Genomic DNA, 26,642 nt, shown 5'->3' on the forward strand with positions numbered 1-26,642 from the left:
ATTTTGCAAGAATTCAACTTACAATTTGCTTCCCCCAAAAGAAAGAAATCCTTAATCTTTGTTGAGTTCATCGCAAATCTCCCCATAGAGTCCTAAGGGTCTCCAGTCAATGACTCTTTTTGAGATGAGCATTTGTTCGTCATATCTATCGATGATCCTTGGTACGCTGATATTCTACTATTCCTTCGAACCCAAAAGTTCAACCCTCAGCTCACTCAATGATCGTCGACGCATTCGCCAACAATCTCCCCGCTACCTCCTTATGGGGGACATGTTATACATATGTGGACTTTACACTGTCCTTCGACGATGTTTTATCCTTAAGGAAGTTGAAAAATTCTTAAATGACTGTCATAATTGAGCCTGCAACGAAAACCTATCAAAGATGGCCAACACCCAAAAAATTCTATGCACATGTTATTTCTGGCCCGCTTTGTTTCGCGACTCTATCCAAGCAGTCCAATGATGTGAATGTTACCAATGATATGCTCACAAAGTACGATTCCCACCAACTCCCATGCACCCAATCATCGTCGTCAACCGCTTCTGTAAATGGGGCATCAAATTTATGGCTTTCAAAACCCATTCACAAGGTGGTCACAAGTACATTGTGGTTTTCGTTGATTACTTTACCAAATGGGCGGAATCCATGGCCACATATAACAAAATTGCCGATACTGTTGCAAGCTTTTTCTTTAACCATGTCATCACATGGTTTGGTGTTTCTAAGGAGTTAGTCTTAGACCACAACAAACATTTCGAGAATGAATTTTTCTAAGAACTATCCCAGCTCCTAATATTTTCACATGAATTTGCATCCCCATACTATCCCCGGTCCAACAAAGTTCTCAAGACAATGTTACAATGTATGATGAACAAGCATAAAATCAACTGGCGCAACATGTTATTCTCTACCCAGTGGGAAGATCGCACCTCGATCAAAACGTCTAAAGGGTTTACACCTTTTGAACTAGTATATGGAATTAAGGTCATACTCCCTATAGAGTGTGAGATTCCCACCTTACACTCAGCCATCGAAATTCTCTCAAACACCTCACCTTTAGAACAACGGATAATACAAATGGAACATGTTGACGAAAGTCAGCGAGAATCTCTCCAGCATAATGAAGCCCACAATAAGAGGACCAAAGCCTCCTTTCATCATAATGTCACCCCTTGATCATTCACAAAGGGGAATTAGTCTTGTGCTATGACATCACCCAATAAGCCTTTGGACTAGGAAAGTTCGAAACCTTATGGAAATGCCCATATATAATTAAACATTGTCTCCTCAAAGGAGCATACATGTTAGCATAAATTGATGGGACTTGCCTCAAAGACCCCGTTAAGGGGATCTACCTCAAAAAATTCTATCCATAGACACTCAACTCTGCCTTAGAATATAAATGTGTGCACTAGGATGTATTTTTATGATGATCACCTCCTCAGGATGTATGTTGAAATGATTATCTCATCATGTGTCACAAATGGATCATCTGCCAACTTATCATTATGGGTTCATTAATGATGCTTCTTGATGGTTGCAAAATCTCGCTGTAGCATCCTGGGCCATATACTCTCCTGACCTAACACCCTTCCACCAAAATGGGATTTGCATCAAAATAACCTCAAATAATCAAGTCGAATACAATGTCATCATAGGCCTCTTGGTCGATGCCTCCCACTTAGGCATCAATCACTTGCATGTGTTCCTTGACTCCCAGCTTGTTGTATTGCAGTTGAAAATAACCTTCAGGGTATGTGACCCTTGTCGTTTAAAAAAATACTTGCATGCACAAGCGTTAGCTCACGACTTTGATCATATCACATTATCCATATACCAATAAATCAAAATCATGTAGTTCACTGCATAGCTAATCAAATCCTATATTGACATGTCTCACATACACATAATTGAGACACACAAAGCATATAGAGCATATCCATCAATAAATGTTAAAAGTGCATGACATGTACAAAAATCATATCACAAAGACATATCATGAGACCTGCAAAAATCATCTCAGATATATATAAATATCATTGTTAAAAATGTATATACATTTGCTGGCTCAAGCCAGAAAAAATAAGTCATAAAAAAGGGGAGCATCCTCATAATGGGTGCTTCCCCTATTACATACAAAAATATATCTAGGGATGGGGTTCAACACCCCAAACACCACATGACCCCCCTACATGAGGCCCTCCTGCCTCATCTGGTGCAGGAGCCAAGATTGGTGGCGCAATAACCATTGCTACTGCAAGTTGTCGAAGGACAAGGCGTCTCTCCCTGTCCTGGGACATCATCCTCTCCATCGTAATCTCATATGACATCCCCCACCCAAAAATAGGCATACCTTGGAGTAGGGAAATCATGTTACCCCATGCATCGTCCTTACCTTAGCATGAGCCTCGACTGCCTTTGTACGTGCCGATAGTCTCTCCACCTCAGCGTGAAGAGATGAATCCGCAAAGGGGCCACCAATATCTAAATAGCAATGTCAAGTCAGCCGCTTAAGGTCCTCCTCTATCCTGTCATCTCTCCACCGTCATGGTCATGCTAACTCCACCCGGACGACGAGGATCATTTCAGTTTGTCTAAAGGGCGTCCAGTAGGTCACATGTCTACAATCAAACATACATAGTATCGTCCAAAATGTAGAAAGTATAAGCACATACATGTTGGTCCCCAAGCATCACCTAGGGGCAACCCCATCTCTGGATCTCCATGAAAATCCACACCAACATAAGGAAACTCAAGGAGCATTTGATGGTTGGAATTAAACCAACCCTCTACCATGGTCGTCCAGTAGTGCTCTACCTCCCACCCCACCTAATTGAGGCATCACGGGTGCCCATCGACATATCCATGGATCTATCTAGGGCCCTGGAGGCACTGCTAGTACAAGACGCAACATCATGACCCTCTCGTATAGCATACTTCATATCTAGTAAAAACTCATAGACTCGCCTATGTGAACCTAGGTTAATGAGCCATCATCCACCTATGCAGGAAGCCTAGACAATCATAAAAAAACCTCGCCTAAATCTATTGAAGAACTTCTAATTATGGCCTTGAGATCCTATGAGGAGATGTTGTCCCTAATATTCAGACAATCATAGCTTACATTGCCTGCTCAACTACATCCAAGATAGTTTCAATCCAAATAAACCCCTCTAGAAATGGGTGGGGCCCTGAGGACATGTGTTTGTTGTCTACACAGCCATGCATTGCGCACAAATTTTCCATACATATTCGTGCTCACCGTGTAAGTCTCATCCACTAAGTTGCGAGGTCCTCGTCCCGAGACCCTCACGACTTTATCACTGACAATCTCGCACATCGCATGATTGTATCAAAATTTCCCGCGCGACTTCCATCACATCATCCATGCGTTTTGTCAAAAAATACCATAAAAATGGTTGTGCATGTCATACTTGTATGACCTATCTAACCTAAGCTACTGAAATCGAAAAGGTGGGGTCACGATCTCTTACCTCGCTCTCCTCACACTCTTCTTGGGTGCTCAGGCTGACCGTTACAAAGGAAAATGGATCCTAGACTTACTTCTAGAGTCCACATGAACAAGTTCAAATGAGTTGGCATGTGGCCCATTCCGCCATATATATTGTTATGAAACCAGCTCAAGAAAAGATAGAAAAGATAGATCAACGCCTTAGAATTCAGCCTCTTCGAGGGGGCAACCTCCTTTACATTACATAAATGAACAATTCTTGGATCATACAAATGAAAAGACCTCCTTTCTATATATAAGAGTCTAAGGGGTCATAACATAATCAGAGCCGACATAAAAATAATAATGTAAGGGCACAATAATAACAATAGTGGGCTTCTATGGGGCACAATAGTAATAATATGGGCACTACATGGGTACATAGATATAATAAGTGGGTTATACTAATAACAATAAGGGCTTACACTAGTAGTATAGGGGCCTAACATGCCCCTCTCCTTCAAAAAGTGTTGTCCTCAACGCTTGAGTAGTTCTTGATGCTTCTGTATAAAATTCTTGTCCTCCCATGTGGAATATTCAGCGGGTAAGTTCTTCCACTTGATGAGATACTCTGAAATTGATCGATTTCGTAGCTGTCGGGTTCTTTTTTTTTGTGACTGCTTCAGGTTCCAATATGATTTTTCCTTCCTCTTCAATTTCTGGCAATATTTTTTGAATTGGGATCTTTTGCAACTTTTGAATAAGTGGCCATACTGCTTCGTCCTTCTTCCATTCATCCCTTGCTTCGTTTATCCAATCTGGTTGGATAATATAAATAGCACAAAAAAATGCTTCCACATCCTCATCCTTGAAGAGTCTTCCCATTCGGTAAGGTTGCCAATTTTTAAGTGCATGTAGTATTGCCAACATTTCCTTCTCATAAATAGCTTGCTTGAGATGTAGTGGTAAAAATAACCAATCAACTACATCAAAACATTTTTCACTACGATGTTGATCTACCTGTTGTTTCGTTTGATTTTGCACCGAAGTGGCATTATCCTTTAAAAGTTGGAGAACTTGTTGTTGATGCTCGATGTGATCTTTCACTGCTTGAACCTTTTTCTTCTTGATATGTCCTTCTATATATAGAGGTTGAGGAGTGGTAATTTCTTCCAATCCTTTACAAGATATGGTCGGATTCATTTCTTGATGCTCGATGTGATCTTTCACTTCTTGAACATTTTTCTTCTTGATATGTCCTTCTATCTTGATAGTTTGAGGAGTGGTAAGTTCGAACAATGAATTACAAGATATGGTTGGATTAATTTCTTCTTTCTCGATGTCATCTTTCACTTCTTGCACCTTTTTCTTCTTGATATGTCCTTCTATCTTGAGAGTTTGAGGAGTGGTAATTCCCGCCAATGCATTACAAGATATGGTCGGATTTATTTGTTCTTCATCTAGGCTTTGTTCCTGGAGTATATCCTCTTCTTTTGACCTTTCTTGCTCCTTTTCTTCTTCCTCTTCACAATCTATGTAGAATAATTTCTTCTCAGCACACTTATGACCTTTTGTGTATTTGCTATCACAATTGTAACAAAGCCCTTTTGCTCTTTTTTCTTCCAATTGTTGTGGTGTAACCCTTGTAGGTTGTGGAAGGCTAGGAGAAACAACACTTCCATCTTTACAGTTGTGAGGGGTACGCTTCCTGGTTTTCATAATTTTGCTTTCCACTATGTCACAAAGCCCTTTTACTCTTTCCAATTGTTGTGGTGTTGCTCTAAAGAAGGTGTTGCTCTTTGTATCCTCATAATGTGCTATCATTTCCTCCGTGAAAATTGACCACGTAACAAGTTGTTTACGAGAACAAAGCCCTTTGTACCATAAAAATTGATCTGGTTCTAAATATGAAGATGCAATACATACCTTTTGTAACAGTTGTACACCATGTAGATCAAAATATTGCTCCATCTGAAGTATCCAATTTACCGGATCCTTGCCATCAAACTTCCTCATCTTTCTTTTTCTTGATTTTAGGAGCTCGACCTTGAAACGATTGTAACTCTATACTTTTGGATCTTTATGTTCTGAAATTGAAACCTATAGTAGCCTTCTGTGTCCTCTTTCCAATGCCACTAGTCTAATCCAAATTGGATTCTCCAAGAAAGAGTTATGCACAATCTCCCGCAGTGACCTGATTGTAGACTAGTTCAGTAGAGCGAAATTGTATGAAGTTCCACGTGTCACTTTTTCAATCTTTGACTCTAAAAAATATATAAAAGACAACTACAGTCCGTCCTCTTTTTGTACCTTCTTTCGAAATTTCAATCCGATGCTTAGAAAGAAAGTTATGATGATTTTCCCCAGGTCACCTGTTTCGAATGTAATTCAGGAGTCTGCAAAAAGACCAAATTCCTCAGATCATATCTCCGTAAATATCGCGCGAAAAGATATGAAATTCTGACCCAAGGTTTAGCGCGATTTCGTCTCAAATGGGTTTTTTTTTTTGACTTCTGAAACGTCACAGAAAAAAAGTTATAGCGAAAATGCCACGATGACCTGTTTGGAGCAGCGAAACCCTAGAATCCAAAGCTTTGATACCAAATGTTATGAAACCAGCTCAAGAAAAGATAGATCAACGCCTTAGAATTCAGCCTCTTCGAGGGGGAAACCTCCTTTACATTACATAAATGAACAATTCTTGGATCATACAAATGAAAAAACCTCCTTTCTATATATAGGAGTCTAAGGGGTCATAACATAATCAGAGCCGACATAAAAATACTAATGTAAGGGCACAATAATAACAATAGTGGGCTTCTATGGGGCACAATAGTAATAATATGGGCACTACATGGGTACATAGATATAATAAGTGGGTTATAATAATAACAATAAGGGGTTACACTAGTAGTATAGGGGCCTAACATATATCGTCCTATTTTTCATTTTCTAGCGTCTCGTTCAGGATCTCAGGACCTCCATTCACAAAACCTTAAGCGACATTAGGATCAAGACGACATCATACACATCATCATCTGCTCCATTTCTTTTTAGTATCATATTAATTTTTGGACATGTTTCACTTTTTAGAGTACTCGTCAGGTGCACATTTACATTTTGCTTCAGGAATTATGTTCAGTTATTTTAGATTACACATAGTTCTATCTAGATGCTTTCACTTGGAGTATTGCCTGTCAAATTTGTAGGTTCCTCGCGATTTCTCAGCAACATTAGTATCCCAGTAACAATCGATGGTTAGGATATCATTCTCCACTTAGTATGATGGGCTTCCCTAAAAGCTATGCATATCTTGACATCATTTCTCGGAAATAAACCATAGGGTCCATCATCTCGACCACATTTACCACCACCTTCACATGGTAAACATCCACAAAAGTCAATAGCACCTACCCCACATGAATCACCTCATTTCATTGTTCACCTTACACCATTGGTTTTTGTGACCATTCCCCTAGGCCCGAGATCCATTTTACGACCATGCCTCAAAGATCAACCTCATACTTCTCTTCTTTGCATTTTTCTTACCTCCCCCACTCCCGAGCCGTCACTCTTGTTCCCAAATGGATCAAACCACATACACCACCGCATACTACACTTGGCCTCGATTCATCCATCTTATCGTAGACCATCAGTGTCATTCCATTTGCTTCACCAATCCAACATCGAGACTAGCCAAAGGGGCTCCTACCCACAACACAAAAACCTACCTACATCATTACACATGCCACCATTTTTTCTTGGGGGCACCTGTCTCTATTTTTGTACATTCCAAACCACTTTTACATTCTTTTGGCAGGTGCACAATTTTTTTTAAGGAATATAATCCCCACCCTTATTTTTGTGTTAGTTACCCAGTGGCAGTCTTGATTCGCCCTTGGTTGGAGCTAACTTTTCATCACTTCCACGACTACCATTGCCTCTCACTATATTATGATAGTCAGGACAAACATTTATCCACCACCCTTGGAGGTCCTACCAGTTGTAGGGGCACTGCCTTCATCACTATTGTTTTGATTGTCGCCACTTGCATCAATGCTCCTACCTCGGGCCAAATTTGTGTATCCCTTGCGTACCATCAGTTCTCGTCATCATGCATATGGACCCCTCTCATCACAAATATTTGCACCAAATATTTCTCAGAACCATCATCTAGATGATCATCGCTTCATTCTGTTGACACCAACACTCATCTTCCAAAATTGAAGCAATACCTTGTTTACTCCCATCTTGTAGGGATAATCTCAAATGACACAGTGGGAACCATAATTTTCCCACTGATGTCATTTATCTCCCCTACATTCGACTTCAACACCTTATTTCATCCAGTCGAAGACCCATGCATCTAGGGGCATACCCCCTTTCAACAATACTTTACCTCTAATGCATGGGGGCATCCACAACAACATGTTTGTTAGAAAAGCCCCCAAGGGCGAAAGCAATTATCTTTATTGGTTATCAGCATGTCAGCTACCACATCGCTGACTTGAAAATATTATTTCCTATATATTTGTTGTATGATAGTCCTAGTCATCCTAACGAGCATGGGACATGCCTGCCTTGTACAGACACTTTTTGTATAATTATTTATTCATAGCATTAGTTATCTATGAGTTCTCAGTTAAGGACACTTCCCTAATCATCTTCATAGTGATCTACTCTCTCTCAAAAATCATGTTAGACTCACAGTCAGAATAACAAAAATGTGATGTATTTCAGTTATACACTTGCTGCTATGTCATACATCATGGGGCAATTATTAATATGGAAAAAGTGTACACACATTTGTACATGTCAGATAACACTTAGTGTCAGTCAGTAACATGTACAAGTGAAGCTCTTACATATGAAGACATCATGAAATTAAAAAATAAAAAGTTTTCCAAGTTCCAATTCAAAAAATCAGAACCACGCAGGAACTGCAAAGGCAAAAATTAACAACCGCATAGCTATTTTTTCGATAGTCGCACGGGTCAACCAAAGTTCGAGTAAGAAATCTGATACCACTTCACATAAGTTTGGAATGTGATTCCTTTACATGTACCATCCTAGGGCAACTAATTTCAAGTCGACTTGGAGATATTTAGCCCCCAAGGGATCCTCTTATCCTTCTCTCAAGTCATTTTCTCATTAATGAGATAAGGGAGGGAAGGAGGAGTTCAAAATTCTATATAAATAGGCCATTGGAAGACCAAAAACAAGAGGCAAAGTTATGCTGGAAAAATTTCTCCCTAAGCAATCCTGCATTTCATCATAGAGAGAGTTCTACCATCATTGAGAATTATCTTAGCTTCTTTGAGAGAGAGGAGTCTTGCATAGGAGATTGAAGAAAGGAGTTCCTTGCTGAGAGCTCTTGAGCACCTTTGCTCAAATACCTCTCTTCAAGTGTTTGGATATCTCATATTGTATCTCTTCCACAAGCAATCAATAAAGGGAATTATGTTCCTATGTCTTTTGTTGATGTGTTTATGCTTCATTAAGCAATTTTATGTTTTATTGTGTGTAGTTTTAGTTTATGTATGTTTATGCATTGTTTACATTGCTTACAGTGCTTTGTTTACCCATGTTTGTTCACTAACAACATCCAATTGATTTTTATACTCTTTGTAAGTACAAACAAACTACAAAGAAAGGTGTTTTGGGACTCATGCTCAACAAAACTCCAATTACACTTCCCACTTTGCATATGTGAAGCCACACAACTTCACTCCCTCTATTCATATGTACCATAATCCATACTAGGTAGTGCCTCTCAGGTACCATAAAACATGCTTAGTTACCCTCCAATACAATTTGGTTGGCCTAACCATAGCTTGGCTCAATTAGTTGACTACATATCACATACCTTGTCATGTGTTCACAAGATACATCAATGAACCCACTAACTGTCGGTAAATGGTAGCATCAACCTCTTCACCTGAAGTGACATTCTCCTTCCTCCAATTGGTCACTAGAGGTGTCTCCACGGGCTTACAACCCTCCATGCGACATCTTTACAAAATCTTGGTGGCATACTTGCTTCGAGACACAAACATTTCCCCATCACCTTTCCATACTTCCAAATCAAAGAAGTAGTGCATGAGACCCACGTCTTTCATCTCAAATTCCCTTGCAAGGTGCTCCTTGCAAGAGCTGATCAACAACTCATCACCTCTCAATATTAAATCATCAACATATAAAACAATGATAAGCAATTTAACTTCTACTAAAATATGATAGAGGTTCGCATCTGCTTCACTTTTGGTGAAGCCCAATCTAGTGAGATAACTATCAATCCAAGTGTACCAAGCTCAGGGTGCTTGTTTGAGACCATAAAATGATCTCTTGAGTCTACACACATGAGACTCCCAATAAAATGTCTCAAAACCTTATGGTTTCTCTATGTACACTTCCTCCTCAATAACACCATTGAGAAATGTTGTTTTTACATCCATCTGGCGGATCTTCCACTCCATTTGTGCAGCTAGTGAAAGAATTGATCTAATGGATGATTATCTTTCTACGGGAGCAAGGGTTTACTCATAGTCAATTCCCTCAACTTGAGAGAATACTTTGGCCACAAATATAGCCTTGTACTTCTATATGCTCTGTCTCCTACATGCTTAACCTTGAAGATCCATATTGAACCCACAACTAATTTATCTTCCATTCTTGGGACCACTTCCCAAACAATGTTGTTCATGATAGATTCATATTCTTCCACCATTACATCAACCCAAACTAGTTGCTCAACTGATTCCTCAAAAGAGGATGGCTCAGTCTCTACAAGCTCAATCATTATATCCATGTAGCCAATGTACCTCTCAGGTGACCTCCTTTGCCTGCGCAAATTTTAAGGAGTACCATGTTCTCTCTCACATCCAACACCAATCTATCAATTTCCCTAGTTCTTTTTCTACATTCTCTAGATGTTTATGCTTGAGTGGATGTCACCACTCTGCCTCCTTCCTCCTCCTCCATTTTTGGCTACTCCACAACTTCCCAAGGCTCCTCCTTTGGAGCTAAAAACTCCTCTTATGGTGGTATTTTAAACTCCCTCTCAAGAAAGCATCTCATTTCTTTCTCCTCATCAAACTTTTTTTTTAACATAAACAGTTAGAGATTTTATTGCCAAACTAGGAGCGAGCTCCAATTACAAGTAGCAGTAGCTTATGAAAACTATGTTTAATTTCAAAATTACATCGAATACTTTGGCTGCTTTTGATTTCTGTCTTGTTTTCTGAATACTGATCCTTCTGGCACTATTCTTGATGTTTCTTTTGTTGGCTGTTCTATCAACATAATACTTGGCATTCCTGTAAGTGAATTTCTGGAGTCCTAATGTCAATCCCGAATAGAAAAGAGACCCTTGGGATCGATTAACTCAAGCGTGCCTATGGCAGAGGGTGGTTCAAGTAGGGTCCTCCATTGAGACTAAGAGATCCTTGAGATAACAGGTAGCCTTTGTTTGCCAGGGAGTCTGCAAGCTTATCGAGATCTCGCAAAATATGATATATTGCCACAGAGTCAAAATATTTCATTATATTTCTGATTCTCTGCAGTGTATTATTTAAAACAACATTGCAAAAATTGTTTTTAGAATTTAAGAGCTTAAGCAAGAGCTCTGAATCTCTAAAGGTTTGGATTCTTTTATGTCCTAAATCCTTCGCGATTTGGCAGGCTTTTAGGAGGCTGTAGCTTTCAGCTTGGTTGTTTGTGTTTATGCCCAGGTCCCAACTGAAGCTCGTGTTGTTCGCTCTATCTGGGGAAATGATCAAACCACCTGTGCCTGAGTTTCTAGGATTCCCATTAGATGCACCATCGAAGAAGATTGTGGCATCCGACATCCCCTGCCACCTCGAAAGGAAGCCTCTTCGGAGATACGCAAGTGCCACAGAGGGTCTGTCACAGGTTTTCTAAGTGCGCATTTTCTTTCTCCTGTCTCGCAGGGTCTAAGCCAGGCAGAGGATTCTACAGGTAACTTGAAGTCAGAATCTATGTTGGCAATGATTTCCAGAAGGAGGCATTTGATTTTGGATGCCTCATCCACCTCCTTGGGAAACTTGTCATTGAAAATCCTCTCATTTCTTATAATCTAGACTTTCCACCAAAGGCATTTGGGAATTACTTGCCAAATATTATTCCACTCTGCATTTTTGATTTTGAGCTCAGGATTTCGATCTGCCCAGGAGATATAGAGAGAGACAATAGATATCTGAGAAGGGATTAGGATGCTGAGGCCTTGGAGAACCAACTTCCAAACAACTTGTGTGAAAACACAGTCAACCATTAAATGATCAGTAGTTTTGGTTGCCGAGTTGCATAGGTAGCATCTAAATTCCAAGAGACGATCCACATTATTTATTGGAGAGAGGAGGAGCAGACCCTCCCTTTGGGAGATGGGTCCTTGTATTTCTGCCTAATGACATTTCAATTGTGGACTGAGAGCCCTGCATCTTTAATTGCTCTGCTTCTTCCTCTCTGATCTCCTTGCAAGACTTCCTTCCTGCCTTTTTATTGGATTGTTCAAGAGGTTCATCTTCAGAAGAACATGGGATTTCTATCAGCTTTTTCTTTTTGATCATCTTTGTGTAGGAGGGAGGGGAACTTGTAGCTACTGGAGCCCCCTGGATTTCTTGATGGATTGCATCTACACACAGGGTTGGTATGGCTTCTGCAAATTGTTCCTGAGGTCCTTCATTTGTTCCATTGTCTGTTACCTGCTCCATATGCTGTTGCACCTCTCCTTCTTCTAAATCTGGTTGATCTTCTGGGGTATGAAGAGCAACGAAGGGATTTGAGAAGGTTTTCGCATTTGCTACTGCTTGGCCTTCTAATAAACTCATCCCAACAGAGGGGCCTCCATTCTCTGGATTCCCTCCTTTCTTTTTTGTTCTATAGTTTTGTTTTGTTGTGCCAGTTTTTCTTACTTGTGTCCACTGTTCTCCCTTTTCCTTTTCAGAGTCTTCATCGATTTTCTTCTTATAGTTTCGAGCAAAGTGACCATAGCCGTGATAGAGTCGGCACTTGAAAGGAAGCTTTTCATAGTCCAGTTCCTGAATATGAGACCAGCCAACTATGGTTAGCTTGATCGCCTCTGGTAGTCCTATCTCCAGGTCTACTTCAACACATATTCTGGCACACGAATATTGATCTCTCCTTTCAGCCCTGTCTATGTATTTACCTAATTTATTCCTGATTGTTTCCATTGATTCCGAGTTCCAACAATGAAGGGGCAGATGGGGAAGCCTTACCCAGACTGGAACGACAGAAGGGGTGTCCTGAGCGGGATCAAAGTCCGGAGTCCACTTATTTAGGTAAAGCCCTTGGGGACCCATGAAATAAGGACTGTTTCTGAAGATGAGGTCTCGATCTTCTGCAGATTCGAAAACAAAGACATAATAACCTCTGCCTACTAGATGATTTCGAATACCTTCAGAGATAAGAGGCCTCCAATTTCACTAGACCCATCCTTCAATAGCTTTCGGAGAGGGCCAGAGACCCGTAAATTGGCCGATGAGTCCTCTTTCTGCTAGATTCAACACAGTCCTGCATAGTTGGTCTGCTGGAAATTCGACAGTGGGGATGGAGTCTGATTTCTTGACAAACTTCTGTTGATTCGTGTTCAGTTTCCTTTTTCCACTCGAGGCTACCAGTCTTTTAAAGGCTTCGATCTTAGGGGGGAGTGGAGGGGGACCCTCCCCAGCTTCCATGATGGCTGTAGTCAGCAAAAAAAGAGGTAGGACAGGCCGTGCAAAGGAGTCTGGCAGGCAAGGAGGCCTCAATAGCAGGAGGCTGCCGAGGGAGCGCTGCAGGGGCAACGACAGGAAACGCTCACCAGTGGTTCAAATGCCCAATCGATCTAGGGCCATGCTTGATTCTATCAATTAATAGGTTTTTTTTTCTCCTCATCAAACTTACTAACCCTTCACACAACTACAATTATAAGGGAAGGTAAATACACCTAGTAATTGTGTAGAGTTTTGGTGTAACCCACAAAAATTCTTAATTCTGTTGTCGGCTCAAGTTTATTCCTCGAATATTTGGAGACATGGCAATAAACAGAGGCTCTAAAAATTATGAAATGAGACACATCTATCTTTCTCCCCAAGAAAGCCTCCTCTGGTGTAATCATACCAGGAATCTGATGAGGAATCTGGTTCTACAAGTAGATTATTGTGTCACATGCCTTTTCCCACAAATGCACTGGCAGGCCTTGGTCATGTAGCATAGCTCTCGCAACTCCCACAATGCTAAGGTTCTTCTCTAAGCTACCCCATTATGTTGTGGGTTGTGGGGAGTTGTAAGTTCTCTTTGAATTCCTTCTTTGGCACATAAGTCGTTGAAGTCATTCGAAACATACTCACCTCCATTTTCACTCATGAGAGACTTCACCTTCTTTCTAGTCTCTTTCTCAACTAGTGCCTTGAATTCTAAACTTTTTGAGAATGTCTCATCCTTCTTCTGAATGAATAAGATCCAACACTTTCTTGAGAAATCATCAATAAAAATAACATAGTACTTATTTATGGCAGTGTAGGATGTCGATAAGGGTCCACAAACATCAGAGTGGAATCTCTCTAAGGCTCTCTCCAAGACTGCATGTGCTTCGCTGTCTCGATCACAAAATGTGGATTTTACATACTGCCCCAAGTTACAACCCTTACATACATCTTGTTGCTCAAGTGATCCTTTAGGGAGGGGAATGGTAATTTGATGCATAATTTTGAAGGCGAAATGATGAAAATGGCCCAATCTCCTATGCCAGAGTTCACCAGCATCGCGACTCTTCACTTTCTCTTCCTCACCGCTTAATGCAACACAATATTCCACATCAAGTTTATACTGGTTCTTCACATGAACCCCGATCTGCTTCACCTACCCAGTAGTTATGTGTCTCAGAAAGGCTTTCCCTTTACTGAAGATCATATCATAGCCAAAATCTTCCAAATATGCTAATAGAGATGAGGTTCTTCTTTAGGTCTAGTACAAACATGACATATTTGAGGTGAAGAAGGGATCCCGACTCCCTCTTAAAGGTTATTGCACCAATCATGGTAGCATTGTACCTTTCTTCGTCCCCAATCTCAATATGCATCTGGAGATCTTTCTCCTCTGGGTCATAGAAAAACACTCTACACCATGTCATGTGGAACGAGGCACTTGATTCCAAGTACCATGTTAGCACTTAGTTTGTACTTTCAAAAAAGGGGTCAAAATTTGTTGAAAATTAGTTAAGACTTTTATTTCAAGCAAAGTGGGCTTAAGTGTAGGGTTAGGTAAAATTTTGGTGTAAAAAGGTGGCATAAGGATTAAGAAACATGTTAAGAAAGTGATTTTTTCCATACCAAAGTTTTTACTCAAGCCTTGCACCAATCATATGCCAAAAAACAAATAGCACTATGAAATTTTTTCTTAGCATGCTACAAAATATTTTTGTAGCGCTTACAAGGTCGTGCTACAAAGAATTTTCATAGCATCTGTAGCGTTATGAAAAAAATAAAGTTTAAAGCCATCATTTGTGTAATTTAAAAAAATTAAAGGTCTTTGATGTGACTTAATATGTGATATGACTTGATGTGATGGTTTGAGGCAATTTCAAAACATTAAAGTAGCTTTGGAGAAGAAAAGTTGAAACCATAATTGTTCACAAACCCACTATTTCCATCAAACCCAAGTTGTTTGCTGGTAGCAAACAACAAAATTTTTAGCAGTTTTTCATAGTGTGTGGAAAAGTTATCAGTTTTTATCATTCAAGCAATGGGAAAGTCAAGTCATGTAAGACAATTTGAACTAGTTGGAGTATGGTTCTAGGTCTATGATGAGGTTGTACCTTTATTCAAAAATTCTGGATGGCAGTCGGTTTTCCAGTGGTTTGATGATTACAATCTGAGTTGGTATTATGATTTTATTCACTCTTTTGATGGCAACAGAGCTCGTATAAGAGGAATGGAGTTTGCAGTCACTGAATATTCGATAGAAGAAGCCACAAGCTTGCCTACCGAGGGTGAGAAGTAGTTTAAGAAACGAATGATGCGGAATGTGGATCTCATCTTCTTCTTAAAAGGACAATATTAGAATCCTAATTGGAGTGTGGGAATCCCTTAGAAGATGTTGAAGCCTGAATGGTCTAGCACTCTAAAGATTGTGCATCTTTTCTTCACATGTGAATGTAGGTATTCCAAAATCTACCTTTACCATATGAGATTTTTATGTCATTTAGTTGGGTTTGGGAAGATGAGTCTGCCTTATTTATTGCATCAAAGTTTATTTAAAATGGAAACTAGGATAGAACCAGGGCATAGCTATTGTCTCATGATATATGTCATCATGACTTAATTAAGATATTATACATACATTAATTGAATAAGAAAATATAGCAGTTGAGGAGAATAACTTTAGTGAACCCTACACCTAGAAGACAAAGAAAGGTTGAGGTTGCAACCAATACTAAAACCCTATTTCTAGAAATAGAGGGAGAACCTAGTCATATCCTTGTTGAAGGACAAACTGAAAACCACAGATTGAAAACCTTGTAAATCAACCAGAGATTAAGGTATATGAGAAGAGAAGAAGAAGACAACAAAAGAAAATGTTAGAAAGAGAGGAGGCAAAGCATAAAGCAATGAAAAGTGAGAAAGGGAAACATAGTATGGAAATAGGGGATGAATACACAGAAACAAAGCCTAGGGTTTCCTATAGGAAACCACATACTCGTCCTATAAATAAATTAAGACTAAGTTTTAAAGAAAAGCTTAATCCTAAGCTAAAGGAACCAATGATAATTGATGAAGAGGAAAATGTAAAGTCTTCAAAGCGCAAGAAAAAGGCTACAAGACAGGGGAAAACATAATATGCGGGTAGAAAAGTGAAAAGCGATCTAGAAGCTAGTAGAATCATATAGAAAGGTAATATAAAGATGACAAGAAGCCGAGACAAGTTAAAACTCCTTGCTCAAGCTCCAGAAGGTATGGAAGAATGATAAACTTACCTCATTGACAGAGCAATATATGAAACCCTAATTTTGTTGAAAAAACCCCAATTTTACATCAACATTTTGGCACGCTCCATTTATCTTTTCGATAGTTAGTTTATATTCAATATATTATGGTAATATTTCATAAAGTGTTGTGAATTAAGAAGAGCATAGAATACGAGTCAACACAAGAGAGAATGACCTTAAAGAGTGCAAACAATTGCATAACTTCAACCGATTTAATAGGTTCATGTATCAATTTTGCTACAAGGGAGGAATGTGAGTCACTGTTCCACATATGAAGCCTACAAAGGTGTGGACAGTTCCAAATCCTACACTACATTTATGACTCATCTTTTTCCTAGAAGAATAAAAGAGGATGCGTACAATGGTTTCAAAATGCTTTGAACAATGTTTAAATGACAAATAGAGATCTGAATGGCTAGAAGGATAGGATTTTAATTATGTTTTGCAATTTAAACTCTCAAATATTGTAAATATTTTACAGTTATGCTACCAAACTTTGTGGATCTTAATTTTTATGCATTTTTCCTATATAATACATTAGAAAGAAGGAAAAAAGGTTGTATTTTGAAAAAAAATTAGTCTTTATTGTTATGCGTAATCAATTTGTTATCTTTTCAAGTACCAAGATGACTAGAATATTATGTTCATGATACATAGATTCTTGTGATGGTATGCTCAGTCAGTTCTTCTACTGTGATAGTTTCATTTCTATGTGATATCATTTATATTTTATCTTCTGATGTTTAAATGAGACTATGTGATATGATTTGTTAGTTAATGCTATGGTTCATATGGTTTAGGCATATGTATTATTTCTCCTAAAACTTGTAGGATTCATGTTTCATGCCCTGCTATAGTGGATTTTTTTCTCCTTCTATTACCATTCAGATCATGTTTGATATGTATACAATTTTCCATCTATCTTGCCTCTGTCCCTCTTGATTCATACATTCAAGATCTTGGTATCTATTTTTGAAAACTAATTTGTTGACCCCATTTCCTAATGGATTAATTTCTTCATCCCAACCAAACCCTATTTTTAGCACAACCATATTGAATATCTAGCCATTGTTTGAAGACACAACCAGTTGCTAAGCTTAATGATTAGGTTGTCAGAGAGAGGCCTCTTTGGATTGAAGGGTCTAGCCTTCAATCTATAAGACTGGTTGGAAAAGGTTACCCTAGGACTTCCTCTTTTATAGCCAAGAGGACATTTCTGAGTGATAACACACCACACACTCCCCATCACAGTGTTGTTCATGCATGAAATCAGTGTGAAGTCTAGCTCAAACTATGAAGCCAATGCTTCACCTCTTGCTCCTCCTTAGTTCTTCTTGCTAGACTTTTTTGTGGACACTTTGTAGCATAGTGCCCAAATTCATGACAACTGAAGCATTTAATTTTGGGCAAGTCTTTCTTCTTGCCCCTTTGGATGGATTATGGTTTGGTTTGATTTTTCTTCCCTTTTCCCTTCTTTCCCTTTCCAACCAACGCAAAATTTTCTCCATCCTCTCCCTTTATTAACTTCCATATCTGGTATTCTGCTAGATTTCTTCTTATACCAAATTAGACCATAAATGTTCCAAATTCGGTAATCTCTTCCTCTCATTCATTGAGTCGTGGTAGATTTTCTAGCTTTTGGGAAGGCCTAGAAGTGCTAGGATCACCAGGTCATCTTTTGCAACATTCACACCAACCTCTCCAAGCTCATCCATAACTTATGTAAATCTAGTGAAATATCGTGGAATAGTATCATTCTTCTGCATCTTAATGTTTCAAAGTTTGTATTTGAGGACCATTTTTCTATGGTCACTACTATTCTCGAATATCTTAGTCAATTCCTTCCACATTGTGAAAGGAGTTTCTTTTCCATGGAGATTTGAGACAATATGGTCTCTCATTCCCTTTAGGATTATTCTCCTAGCATTGGCTACACATTTCTTCCATTGGTTGGGTTTTGGGCATCAATGATCCTAGTTTTAGAATATTTGACTTGACATATTCCAACAACCCATTGTTATCAAGCACGAGCTCCATGTGATTCTTCTAGGAAATGAAATTTGAGTTGCCTTCCAAGGCATACTCTAACCTCAGTCCACTAAAGACCATTCTCCCAACTCTGAAGAAATCCTGCTACACTAAAGCTGCAAATTTGAACTTCTGGAGGAATAAATTCAAAATTCTTGTTCTAATGTGAATCCTACTTTGATACTATGTAGAAATATGGTGATAGAATCACATCTTCTCAAGAAATTTAATCTAAATCAAGAGATACAATTTTACTCTACTCCTCTACGAAAATTAATTCACAATTTAGAACAACATTCACAAACATGCAACAATCACATACACAAGTACACATATCTATCTAGGTGAAACCAACTAGTAAAAACCCCCCTAAGCCTGCTTGAGTTAATAAGATGAATAGAGAATGTATTACATTGCTTGCTTGCTCCGAGCTCAATCTACAAGTGAATAATTGTTCTCTCTGCTCAATGAAAAGATTTGATCTAGACTTAGTCAATTTTTGACCCCACCTAAGCTCCTATTTCCTTGCGTAAATCCTAAGGAAATTGGCCCCTATTATTTAGGAATTTCCTCCAAATTGATTTCGTAATTCCCAAGGATTGATCATTGTTTGCATGCAACACTTGTACACTCAAAACTAGTCTACAACTGATGTTACACTTCCTTGGAATCTCCCTTGCAACTAAGAAATTTTAATTCCTAAATGCATGAGCTATTTTTGGTTTATTGATCAATTAACTATATGATCTCTGAGTTATATTTTTATCCCACTAAACAACTGACCTCCCACTACTTCTATTATTTGTTAGAACTAGTTTAAATGAGTACAACTAGAAATAACTGAACTGGATTGCTACAAGTTAGCAATCAACACATGAAAATTGAACTCCAAGCCCACTAACTTGAATTTACTAAGCTAACTGAGTGACAAGATCCATGTCACCTCAGTTAACTGCCTCCAAATTGTCTATTGATGTGGAAATTTCTAATTTACTCAATTTGACAAAGGCTAAGTCAAATTGAGCCTTTCTTACTACACTTCTCAACAATATTGGTTTGGCTATTAATTTTAAATATGTTATGGATGGATAAATAGAGAAATTGTTGGGATATAATTCAAATTCTTAAACTTGTTAATTTTTTGCATGTTGTTAGAAGAAATTCTTATTATATCACTTTGTAGCTTCTTCTCTTTTCTATTATGAAAATTCATGTATAAATGAGTATTTTCATTTTTGTTAGTTGTCAACAATCTCTTTTTTTCCTTCCTTATGATATGATCACAAACTTTGTATATGAAATTACTTGTTTTAGTGTTGAAATTCATTGCATTGTTTAGATCTAGGCATTGGATTTTTTATTCTTTTAAATGAAGAATAAGGAGTATCTTTATACATGTTTACGAAGATGAAATCCTATTTTGACTATGTAAATAATGTTTAACTGAAATCCATAAACCTTTGAATCTTGTTAAGTTGTATAACTCTTCTTTTTACAGTCACAACTAACCTTATAATTTGTTATAGTTTTGGAAAATTTGGGGATTGGAGCGTTAAACCTCGACCCCTCGTCACATGGGCCAAATCAAGGGTTGTGATCAAGGACTAAAAATAAAAGGGATGAAAGAGGAAGAAATTTAGGCATCCAGAAAAAATTATAAAAACTTAGATGTCGAATGGTGGAACCTAGTACAATTGAACTAAGACCTGCTAGAGGTATCAATGTCATGTGTTGTAGACTAGGCACTAGGATCTATCAAGCATTGGTGATTTGGCATCAGGTTCTATTCAGTGGTGGAAGACTGAGAAACTGGGGAAAAATTAATAACAAACTTAATTAAAAACCTAAATCTTGATAATAAGATAATCCAAAATCTGACAATGACCTTTTCTCTGTATCTTCCTAATAAATGATAGAATATGTATGTTTAGTAAATTTGAAATTCAAAATGGTTCTTTTCCATAAATTAATAGGACTCTTGCCATTTGTTGACAAATCCTGGCATCCAAAGGTCACATGTTAATAGATCTAGAATTCCAAAGATGCGGAATTTATTTAAATAATGTTTTTATGAAAAACCCATATACGGATTCCAGTAGGGCAGAGGACATGGAACCACGTAATTTGGAGTACGATGTGGTAAATGATGTGACATAGAGGATAAATCAAGATGACATGGCATGTTGACATTTAATGGCAATGTGACAATAAGATGATGTGGTGCATGTGTGGTGGGAATGATGTGGAATCGATAAAGTATAATCTAGATTCTAGAAATATAGATTTTTGGAAAAATGAGCATTTAAGATTTTCCCAGATCCAAATGTGTCTGACAAAATCCAAAATAGTTTTTTTTAGTTTTCATCATCATGAATTGTTCCTTCTTCTAAAAAATTTGTTTGAATTTTGGAAAGTGGACCTTTAAATATTTTATTAGATGTGTTTTACATAATATAGATATATGTTTATCAACTACCGTGACCATCTAATAATTTTCATCAATTGTGAAAAATCAAATCTGGAGTCCATCATACCAGAAATCTAACTTTTGAAGAAATTGCACAACTTGGTTTTATTGGATCCACATTTATGATCTATCATTTGTGTTGGATATTTCCATCTAATGATGAAAGTCAAATCCATATTCCATTAATCCATAGATATAACTTTTCAAATAAATTGTCTTTTGCAATTTTTTCTAGACTTCGATGTTGATGGGTAGTTTACTTGTCTACCCCATGGAGTTGTCACAATATGGTGTTGAAACATGGGTGCATGAATGCCATGCATTAATCACATGTCATGTGACATCGAAAAATGTGTTGTTGACACATGGACATGATGCCATGTATTAGTTGTTGATGTGGCATATGTTGGAAATAATATTGAGAAGGCGGGGTGAATCAGTATTAGAAAATCACTAACTCTTTCATTTCCATACTTAGATTCATATATCCTACTTCAGTTAAGGGAACCCGCGTGTACACGCAACTGTGTTTAATGCAAGTAGTGTATATCCAGTAAACTTATGATTCGGTTAATCCATTATATGTTGATCTTTAATCAATGCATCAGAACTTCATTAACCATATGAATAGTAAATAGGTGCAATAAAACAGAACATATCATCACACATAAGAAGCACACATGAACACCATGATATAAGGTGGAAACCCAATACGGGACAAAAACCACCTGCTGCTGTTTTCTTTAATATAAGAAAAACCTGTTTACAATCTTGTACTGGCGCAGACTCATACCAGTACGCAAGCACCCACCTATAGAAGGCTACAACCTTCTCTCATTCTCTAGCTACTACTGGAAGAGAGCTGCAACCCCCTAGCTCTTGTACTAGCTGATCCATTTACTAGTACGTAGGCGCCGACCTACTGAAGGCTACAACCTTCTTGATCTCAACATCATAATATGAAGGCCATGTTTCATCCAATTTTCATACTGGACCCATCAACAACATTGAAGCATAAATTAATCATTACTACAATACAATCATCAACTACACCTGCATCATCAATCTCTGAATCACCCAATACTGAATCACTGAAACCCTGTCATCAATACACAGTCACCAGAACACAGAACTCTGCAACAACCAAACCCAACTGCAACTTCAAATAACATACTTCATACTATATAAGAGACTTTAATAAGACGAACCTGCATGTATACACGCTTTTACCAAAGATAACCTACGTATACATCTGTAAATATTAACTCAGAATTTTGTAGCTATACCAAACATCAGTCATACCTAGATCATAACATTTATACAATAAAACATGCGTCAATAATTCAGATCTAGTCTATCCATGATCAAACCACATACTGATAATACATTCCAAGCCTTATGATCCCGATCCACCATCCATCTTCAAACGTATAGGTGAATCCTTGGTTTAGATCAAGCAAAGCATCACAAACCCATAACCAGCATACTAGATCTCAAACTTCATCAGATATTCAATCCTTTGCACACTTGCACCTCTTGGCCTAATGATCTTCTCCTTATATAGGTTTAGGCTTCTCTCAATACCATGGTCCAAAACCACGTAGAACAAATACCTTGGACCTAATACCTGGGGTCAACACTTCGGACCAAATACCATGGAGCAATACCAAAATACCATGGACCAAATACCACGGACCAAATACCACAGACCAAAACTTAGTTTTCCAACATGTACGCACCTTTCCTTCTGTGAACCTGCGTGTGTACGTATACACACCTTTTGTTCTTCTAACTCGCGTGTATATGCACTTTCATCAAGGTTAACCTGCGTATACCTCTCTCTTGACCTACTGCACTATGATCTGTCATCTGAGTGAGTTGCCATCAAGGACAACACCTGTATCATACCTCTAAGTGAGTTGCTATCAAGGACAACACCTGTATTATAATGCCAACAACATAAGGATTTAAAACTTCTCGGGGCCATAACTTTATGTTTATACCCCAGTTTTAGATGATATTTATATCATCATAGAGCTCACGATGAGAAAAATACAATAGTAATCTTGAAAAATAATTTTAAAGTGATTTGAAGAAGAATAAATTTGATAACCCCATTTCCTTAAAGTAGATTAAAGAGTTGTAATTTAAACACAACAATAATACAATATCAAGAAATTACATATCAAGTTTTTTATATTACCATTTCTCATATTAAATCTCGTTATTTTATAAATTTTTCTTTTTAAATTATTGGGTGTGTTACAAATTTGTTGTAGGCTAAGCAAGTAGTTGAACAAGTCTAAGATGCTAGGGGAATTGATTGGTTTAGAAGGTGGAAATAATTCTTGTTGTTGAGATGTCAATTTACAATTTTGGTAAGTTTTCCAAGGTTTATGTCCAACAAAGCATTGAATTTGTTGGGGCTATTGATAAGGAAAGAAAGGTGGTGGTTTATTTTGGAAATTTGAATATTGCTATTGTTGATGGGGTGGAAATGGATTTGGATAAGGCTATGAATACCAATTTGTCAAGGGATCAAATTTATGACTCCAAGAATAATGTAAACATTGAAGATATTCATATGGCATATCCTAAGTTATGCATGTAGTCCTAGTCTTGGTTGGTTGATGGAACAACCCTACTCCACATTTTAATATGCTCCTCCATACAAAGCCTTCAAACATTGCAATTGTGGGAATTGATTAATGTCATGTTTATCTTTGCAAATGCTACAAAATCATGTGATGTTCGATGGGAATTCACAAAAAACATGATTTTTTGTACACTTTGCACAAAAAATTGCCAACTCTTTTTCAATTCCCTCTTTCTTCTTCTTGAATTGGAGTGTATCAAACAACATTGTTAATGGATGTATTTGTCTCCATATCCTCCACTATATTCCAATCGTACTTTTATTATGCCAAATATGGTCCTAGAGGTTTGTGCAACAATTCCTTTGATTCCTTTATTGTTTTTAGTAATAGTTGTTGAATAGTTTTTTGCAAACATTTCTTATTTAATCTAAAGCGCATTTGGAAATGTCTCCAAATGATATTAAATTTTAAAACTCTGTAGAATCATCTCTTACTCTTCTCAATAGAATCGTCTTAAGGGAGTCTTTATAAATCATGCAATTTATTTATCCCTTATAAGTAAAGTGAAATCTCTTGACATAGTCCTCCAATGATTCATCCTCTCCTTGAATCACTCAAAAAATTTCATCTCTCAAGTCTCTTATATTTTCATTATTCTTTTTATTCTCCATGTTCAATCCATCTAGACCCATGAACCATTTGAGAGTTACTTCTTTCAATGTAGAGGGGAATAATCTTATTTTTTAGGTATCTTTATTATAGTCATAATTCCTATAGAGGAATTTGAATTCATAGAGAGAAATGTTTAGGTCCTTAGCGATCATTTTAAGAAAAAGGGGAGAAGCTACTAGATTTATGTTTTTCACTCTTACTTGCTCCCCAGTGTCCGAGATAGGAAACCAAAAAAATCTCTTGGTATTATTCATTTCTTCCTTCCACCCTTCCTCGTGCTCTCTTGTCAATAATAGCGAACATGGAAAAATATGAAAATAAAGAAGCTTCCCAATACTAAATTATTTAGTACTTTCTTCATGGATTTGTTCTAGACTTTATTTAATAGTCATAAACTCGGGGACCAATTCTTATTCTTACATCTTGCTTCTTGTTGGACTTGCATTTGGTTATATAATATTAGTAGAAATATTCCTAATTCATCCCTATTGTGATGTATGCTTTTTTCCAAAAAAAAAAATATTAAATACAAAGAAAAAGGCCACTTTGTAGAACGAAACTCTTGGGAACCTTGTTCCTTCTCTTTATTATAGTTGAATCCCTATTCAAAAGTTCTTTCTTCCTTGAATATTTTAGTACCTCCTTGATAATGACAACCAAAAAGTGGTGAAATCAAGTTGATGGTAACAAAAGCTACTAAATCTTGGGTAAGCACCCATGAATTATCAACTAGGGGAATTGTAGACTTCTGAAGCACTACAAAAAGTTGATGAATGACAAGTGTAGACATGAGTCATTGAATGAATTTTATAGTTTTTTCTTTGTTAGAGAAAAAAAACTATATGATTAATGTGTACCTACTTGCAATAAAGGACTATAACTCTATAGCATGGGTATTTTGGACATAAAATATTAGGTCTTGTTAGTTGATGCTACATAAATCTTTGTCTCCTTTATAACAAATAAAGTAAAAATACAAGTGCTTCATGCTACAGAAAGATAATGGAATTTGGAAAGTAAATTCAATGTTATATGATACATATATTCTACAACACATTGAATCACATGACACATCCCTTACCAATTGTGGGTTCATGACATGCTAGCAAAGGAATAAATCACATTAGCAAAGATAAACAATTGTTCTGGCCAGTTAATTGGGGTTATCTCAGGTGGATGAGCAGAATGGTTATTACCGCCCTCACCCAGGTTCAATTCCCTGAGAGTGACACGATGATGATAATGTTGGAAATAATACTGAGAGGGGGGGGGTGAATCAGTATTATCAAGTTCTTTTAATAAATCTTCCTTATTTATACTTTGAATTATTTTTGCATGTCAGTACCATAAAATAATGAGCATGAACAAGAAAAACAGATAGTCACACCAAAGAACACCAGATATAAGGTGGAAACCCAATGTGGGTGAAAACCACCTGCTGCAATATGTATCTATCTTCTTTCAAATTAGAAACTCCTTTTACAATGGTTTTGTACTGGTGCAGTCCTTTACCAGTACGCAGGCTGCAACCTGCAGAGAGCTACAACTCTCTCTCGTTTTCCAGTCTCTCCTGGAAGGGAGCTACAACCCCCTACTTCTTTTCTTTCAAGGACCACTTTTCATAAATTTTCAAACTGGATCCATAAACATCAAGAGATCATCAAGTACAAGTAAATCACCCAGTCAACTGCAGTAACCAGATCAACAATAACAGTAAACTAAACCCAGAACACCTTATCAACAGAAAAATTCAGCCAACAAAAGTCTTAAGACAGATCCGCAGTTTTTCTTTATCTGGCCTGCGTGGCTCCGCACTTCACCTTCTGCTCCCCTGCGTATACCCGCAGAGAGCCTTCTGCTGCACTGCGTATCTACGCACTTGCACCTTCTGTCGCGCCGCGTACATATACTGTAGCTTCGCACCTACGGCTTCTATCGCTCCGCATACCTCTACTGTAGCTCCGCACCTGCAGCTTCTGTCGCGCCGCGTATCTCTACTATGCCTCCGCACCTGAACCTTCTAACGCACTGCGTACCCACGCACTGCACCTTCTTCTGCTGTGCGTACCCACGCACTGCGCCTTCTTCTGCTGTGCGTACCCACGCACTGCGCCTTCTTCTGCTGTGCATACCCTCGCACTTGCACCGTTAATTACCTGCGTACCTCTGATTAGGGCCAAATTGGCAGTCCACCAGTGTGCCACAGATAGTCAGATGCCCAGATCTGATCATGCGCCCGAGAGATCACACTTCATAGATTCACTTTCAACTTCACTTTTATATAGATCAAGCTTTTAAACCGATAACCCAATATTTCAGATCTTAAGATATTCAATTTGCAAAAGATACATTAGCCAAGTGATCTCCTTCCCTATTTATAGTCAAGCCCTTATTCACACCATGGGACAAAACCATCAATA

Source organism: Pinus tabuliformis, chromosome 6 (genome assembly GCF_031772625.1).
Source record: "Pinus tabuliformis cultivar Carrire ecotype Pingquan chromosome 6, CPIR1, whole genome shotgun sequence".
Taxonomy (NCBI): Eukaryota; Viridiplantae; Streptophyta; class Pinopsida; order Pinales; family Pinaceae; genus Pinus; species Pinus tabuliformis.